Genomic DNA, 6,971 nt, shown 5'->3' with positions numbered 1-6,971 from the left:
ACACACACACACACACACACACAGCTGTCCTCCATTTGCTTTACATTTGTAAACGAGTTTTCATAAAGACGTGATGTTTTCTTGTCATTTTCACAGTCAAAAAACAAAAGGAGGAAAATCTATTTGATTTAATTAAGAAAAATCTCATATTTCTCAGCAAACACGCAATTTCCTCTGATATGATCAAAGAATAGCATACCAACCCCTGCCCCGCTTAAAATCCCTGCATAGTTCTCTGATACAGTAGTCAACTCTGATTGGAAAAAAAACACAGAATAAAGCTTAATCTGTTCAGACGGTAAATTTGGATTAGGGTTTTCCCATTGTTTTGGTTGGCCAAAGTGCCTCGATCCCGTTACAAAACCACACATACCTCTCTGTGCGGCGGGGCAGGGGGAACCAGCAGTGGGGAGAAGCCAAAGCCCCCAGAGGAGAGACACCTGAGCAGGGGAGGTGGGCACCCCTGAGACCTCTCCTGTTCCAGCTAAAACACAGACTATTTAAGAAGGAATAATAAAAATGCCTAACCTTGTTAAGTATTAGGGCAAGTATTCTCATTTTGTTCTCATTCACAGACATGGGGGAATTCAGTCATTGAATCGGTTCGGCCGGAGCTCGCATCGCAGCGTTTTTACGCCTGCAGCAAGGCTAGATTGCCTTTCCTAAGCCTCCCAAATAATATAGGCTAGGCGGTGCAAAATGGCAAGAATGTTCCAATATGATTTGGCAAAGGGGGAGGATTGTTTCATTTTAATCTCTCCCTCTTTCTGTCACACACACACACACACACACACACACACACACACACACACACACACACACACACACACACACACACACACACACACACACACACACACACACACACACACACACACACACACACACACACACACACACACACACACACACAGTCCTCTGAGACAGGAGGCAAAAATGGCTGGCAGTTGTTTCTTTCCTTTTTTTCCTTTTCTTTGGTTTGGAGAGTTGTGTGGCGTGTAATTGGCAACTCTGGCCTCAGGATCTCTGCGCAGATAATAACCGTCTGTCTGAGAGGGGTGTCTCAGACCGAATGTGCTAAATTCATTACCTGGGACCATTATTCAATTACTCCACTCTATTAGGACATCAATTATGTGCCGTAGCACTGCACCGGAGCCAAGATAAAGATGACAAACTGGCTCACAAGAAGAATTTGTATTCCATAAAAAGGCAGATCAGGGTATGTTAAAAACAAAGACTAATAGGGTATGACACAGTAAACAAGGTTAAACATCCAAGATTTTCCAAGTTCAAGTGCCATTTTTGCAAAAGTGACCATCACATGGCTACAGCAGCACGCACCAAATAATGTTTGAGGAAATCACAAATGAGACCAAACCACAACTTGTCACACTATAATAATCAAATACGCCTAACATCACGAAAGGGTGAGTGAATGCTTCTTGGGAAACATACAGGAATGTGTGCTAGCAGTAAGAAAAATCTAAAAAGGGTTTCCTGTGTAAAGATGTAGATAGAAAAATCTAAGGCTTTTCTAAATTACTAGTGTATAAAATAGGGAACTTACATTTAAAGATAAATAGGTTAATACATGGTGCACTGAAGTGACAGTACACTTTTACTTTGATGCATTCATATTTTGAAGCAAATCGTCACATTTAAAATGTCACTGCCTTTAACCCTTAAACTGTTTGCAGAGTTAAAGAGCTAAAAGGAATAGTTCCACATTTTGAGAAATACACTCATTGACTTTTTAGCCAAGAGTTAAAATTAAAAAAACACTGATGCCATCCCACGCCAGTGCTTTGAGTAAGGAGCTGAGTAAAATAATTTAAAATAATTTGATGCATCATTGATACAGTTTAGACCTCTTCATGCACAAATGGAGAGATGTCAGTGTGAGTTGGCTGCCAGTGCCAGACCAGCGCCCTGAGCTGTTAAGGTACGGTGCCCTAAAACCAGCGGCCTTCCAGTTCCCAACCCAAGTCCCTACAGACTGTTCTACTGCCACCCTAAAGCATCAAGCATCATCCTTTTAGCATAAAGACTGTCAGTGAAGGGAAACAACCAGCCTGGATCACTTCAAAGTCCAAAACTTGTACTCACTCACTCAATCACACTCCCTTGTGCATGTTCCATTTGCCTACAATCCCCACTCGTTTCCATAGCAGCACTGTTAAGCAAAAGTTACAGACACTGGATTTAAGTTATTATCTAGAAGAGCCTTTGGAAAGTGTGTATCCGCCCAGGGATTCAGATCAGCTCCAAAATGTAATGGGTTCTTCCTTGGCCCAGGTTTTCCGTAATCCTGCTGATCAACGTTGTGAACCGAAAACATAACCTCCTTGGCGGAGGTTATACTTAAATTTAAAGTTATACTATAAATGCAAAAAAATATATTAAACAAAGAAGAAAGCAGAAATGCTGTGCGAGCCTTCTCATTGACTGCTGTGCCCAGGTGGTAGTTTCCACTAGCTGGCATAGACATGACATGGAAGCAAGAGGCAGCCCACTGGGTAAAGCTGTCTCGCTGACACAGAGCCCCAGCGGACTGCAGGAAGGAAGGCTATGGAGGTGTGGGGGGTGGGAGGGGGGGCAGATGGCCCTGATGGTGCAGGAGCCCCACAATTTCATGGCGTATTTTCTGCAGATGTGTCTGTGGTAACTCATGCGAGGGCACAGTTTGGCCACTGACAGGGGTGATGGATAGACCCCAAGTCCCACTGTGACAAAAAATACTGTCTGCTCTTCACGCTCACTTTCAGACCATGGCAGAGAAATACATTTTTTATGAAAACAAAACAAAAAAACTGAAAGACTATCTTTTAATGTTCCGTCATCACAAAGTGACGTTAAGGTAAAAATGAACAGAGAACAAAAGGAGAGACTTGGAGCATTAAAGGATCAGACAGTGTGTTGAGGATGAGTTGACCATAACAACGCAGACACAGCTGCCCAGGGAAATGTTTCACTTTCCCTCAGCTGGCAGCTTCAGGGACAAACTGAATTGCCTAATCAGTGCATTGATCACGCTTTAAACCAGACCTAAATTAGATCCACGGAACTCCCTAAATAATCCATAAATGCTGATGTAAACCAGGGGATGGATCTACACTGGACTCTGTCCAACATTAGTGCAGAAATGTTTGTCCTCTGAACTTACAAATAGAAAGCATTCATGGAGCGATTTTAAAACTGTCAACAAAATGACAGTTTTATGTTTTCCCGCATGCAATTTAGCACTTCAGGAGTTTAAAAACGGAATAATAAAGCCAAAAAGGTGAGGGAGAGGGGTATGGAATAAAAAAATTTTTAAAAAGTACACGTGGAAGATATCCCCATTCACCTTAAAGCACAGTGCAATTTCCCCAACAAAGTGGGAATTTCCCTCAGGATGAGCCAATAACATGCTTGTGATGCATGATCGATGTGATTCAATGGCTGATGAAAATGAAGCAGATGTTTTGAAACTGAGACATTCATCTTGTGCTGAGCCGTCCATGGCATACCAGCTTTCATTCAACTCGCTTGGAAAGGAGAAAAAAAAAAAAAAGTGTTTTGAAAGGCTGATGAAATTACATCATATAACATGTGAACATAATTGCTCCCCAGAATGGGTTGAATACACTTCATCAAATCAGATTCCAACCTTGCTAATTTGATTAATGGTCACAGTATGAGGCTTTTGACATGTCTGCAGGGAGCCACTCACAGAGTGCATTTCTGATTAACTTGTGGAAATTTATGTGCAGTGCAATGTGACACACATTTACATCTGCTTGTGTGCAATCATACAATATGCAGAGCCAGAGTTCATACATGCAAAAGGCTGTTTTAGGGATTTTCACATCTGCATTTCCAGATACTCTTGTTTTATTAAACCTTAAAACTGCCTCCGCTGTTCATTTCTATCTTACCCATGTCATCCGGTGTGGTGCTAGTGAATGCCACCTGTAGAAACCCTCGGGTCGCCCTCCCTGTCTGCTAAAAACAAAGTCTGGGTTTCCCCACATACCCTGTACTTTAACTTTACTACCGTTCATGAGTCCCTCAGGCAGAAGTGGGATGATCCTCCTGTGTGTTTGCTTCCAGATTCTATTCATGGTCTGCTCTCCACAAGTAAAATCTCCAAAATAAAACGTACTACTTTACACGTCTGCTCTACATTTGAGAAAAATATTGTACTTTTTACTACATTATTCAACTGCAATTGTTAATTTGAAGATTAACATTTCCAACTGTGTTAAAAGTAGGAAAAATGAATTAACCCAATGTTTAAATGTTTGTAATTAAGAGGCTGCTGCGACCCGCCGTGCAGGTTAATTTGACCAGAGGGCAGCGACCGGAGCAGCCTCGAAACATTCCAGACTTCCCCTCATGCACATATTCAAAATCCAAGTTTTTGGAACAGGAGTCCTCTTCTATACCCAGAAAAAGGATATTAAATAAAACAAAAGACCGGATTTTTGATGTCTGAAGGCCACCGTAGCTGTAATTTGCGTATTTACGTGGTGCGAGAGAGTTGATTAATATTGTACTTTAAGTAAAAGATTGTAAAAGACTGTAATTATTGTTCTATTGAGTGTCCATCAGTTAAAAACCTTCCTGCTGGCAGAGATGTTTATTTAATGCCCAACTGCTGCACTTCACCTGACTGATTTGACCCGTCTCCTCCAGAAGAACAGATCAATATGAAGTCTCCCCAGTTCTATAAATCAGCAACATCCTGATTCTTCATTGAACACACATATTACAACATTGTAGAGTCAACATCTGATAAATACCAGCAGGATTAGATTTACAAATAAAGTATTTAGTAGGATTTTTTCATGAATCTGATATTTTTGCTCTTTTATCTCAGTCTCAGATGAACCAGATTAAATTGTGTTTTTTCTTGTGCAATCTCCCACAAAGGCATGTCAGACAAAAACATCTTTGACAAATGGCATGTCAAAGTTTGATATGGTGCACTGCGGGGGGGAAAGTACAAAACAAAAAGAGCACAATACTGTTGAAGTGTGTTAGCTGGACTTGACACCAAGCAGTCCGCATGCATGCATCCTGCAGGGCAATTCTCCAACTCAATCAACACCCATCTGCCCCCATCAACCATACCCACTAAGGCCCATGCAATCTGTTGCCTGCAAGTCAGTCAGACAACTGGTCCATAATCTCCATGAACCAACTGGTCCAGAAACAGCCCTCAGCTTTCCACAGTACGGCTTCTCTGTGATGATAAGACTGAATAGTGCCCCATAAACTGCTCCCATAAACCCACACCCTTCTTGCTCCCTTCAGCAGGAGGCTAATCAGCCCGACCGGCAGAGCTGAGGTAAGCGAGCAGGGCTGGAGGGGCATGGAGACGGGGGTGGACTGCGGAGGGGAAGCAGCCAGACAGGAGACACAGGCCCACTGTAATCACCAAGAGAAGGAGATGACGACTGTACTCCAGATAAAGCTTGAAAGGACACGAGAATAGGAGAGTGAGTAAAATGGCAGTACGACAAATTTTGCTGAGGACCTGGGGTGACAGATAATGGAATGAGTGACTGCAAAGGATAATAAACGAGGGTAAATGTGCGGAAAAGGTAGAGTAATACAGGAAAAGAGGCTATAATGCCAATCAGCGAGCCAAAGGACCGGCTCAAGGAAGCCGAATTTCCTCCAGTGTTTATCTTAATGCCTGGATTTAAGGTTCAGGGGGCTGGAAAGAGTAAAGATTTTGGGGGGGGGGGGTTGTATAAGGACAGTCTGGGAGGATTAGGCAGCTTAAAAAAGGTCCCTGTTGCTACCTTAAATGAGTCACAAAAGTAATTTCTGATTAGATTGGATAAAACAGTATGTCTTCTGAAGAAAAAAAAAACCTTCAACCAAGCACATCCATTGCTACTGATCCCACAGCAGAAGAGGAAGCGTGAGAGGAATCTTGATCATTATATAACACAAAAACAACCCACAGTTTGCTGCTTAATTCAGTAGCTGTTTGTCCGCACATTGCAGTGCATGGGTGGAATGTGTGTCCCTCTGCTTGTCCATCTGTACATTCATCTCATTTCCTACAATGTGCTGGCAGGTTTGCATTCCAACCTGTTCGTTCGCCCTCCCTGACATAACATTGTTTAACATGCAAGTGAGAGCATTGACTGATCTCACAAAAACTAGTAGTGTGACTAGTCATTAATCACTGAGGTTACTAAATGAGGAGAAAATAAAACGCATCCATGATCCAATTTGATTGACGTTTAAAAAAAATATTTGGGTTTTGGAGTGTTGTTAGGACAAATGAAGCAATTAGAAGAGGATGCCTTGTGCTTTGGGAACTTGGAAGAGGAAGCGAGCGAGTACATTCAGTATAATTTGGTCCGGTAAGCCCGTGGGTGCCTGCAGGCCTGGCCAGATGGCTGTCCACCTCTGAGCACTTCCAGCTTGTGACAGGAAGTGTTTTCCTGTGGCCAGGATATGATCAGCACCCGGGCTTCGCTAGCCGCTCATCAGGCCGGTCATCTGCCAGGAAACAACTGACCAAACGGGTTGCATGTGCTCTGCTTTACCACACCAGCTCCGATGTTTCTCCCGCTGTTTGTTCTCATGGTTACTTTTAATGACTAATCTGGAGCCAATAGGTATCAAGAAAGTTGAAAAAAGAAAAGCGATTATAAAAACAAAAAAGGACACTGAAAAGTTTGTAAAGCTGTAAAATATCTGATATCCGTAAACTAATGTGTGAGTGTGCATGAGGGACAGATTGATGTATGCTTATGTATTGTCTTTTTAATGAATAATACTGAATAAGTCCAAAAAACTGAAGATTGTCAGTAAAACCTTCCACTAGACTGGACAGGAGAGTGTTACACATGGGATGAGCTGCATGTTGCCGCTGGCCTGAGATGGATTCAATTAAAAGTCCAGTTCAGTGTGGAAGCCACCTGCTTTGATTTATGTGTGCTTGTTTGCGTGTGTGTGTTTCT

At 42.4% G+C, this 6,971-nt stretch overlaps 1 long non-coding RNA gene across 1 annotated transcript in view; it reads right to left on the bottom strand.

Moving 5' to 3' along the window:
- The window catches only part of LOC117936963, a 19,885-nt gene extending 13,275 nt beyond the window's left edge, over positions 1-6,610 (bottom strand). Inside the window, exon 1 of the long non-coding RNA XR_004655063.1 lies at positions 6,600-6,610. This is a non-coding gene — a long non-coding RNA (uncharacterized LOC117936963). The remainder of the gene's footprint in view (positions 1-6,599) is intronic.
- Positions 6,611-6,971: the final 361 nt, after the last annotated feature.

This window comes from Etheostoma cragini, chromosome 21, assembly GCF_013103735.1.
Source record: "Etheostoma cragini isolate CJK2018 chromosome 21, CSU_Ecrag_1.0, whole genome shotgun sequence".
NCBI lineage: Eukaryota > Metazoa > Chordata > Actinopteri > Perciformes > Percidae > Etheostoma > Etheostoma cragini.
This window is presented reverse-complemented; position numbering and strand designations above follow the sequence as displayed.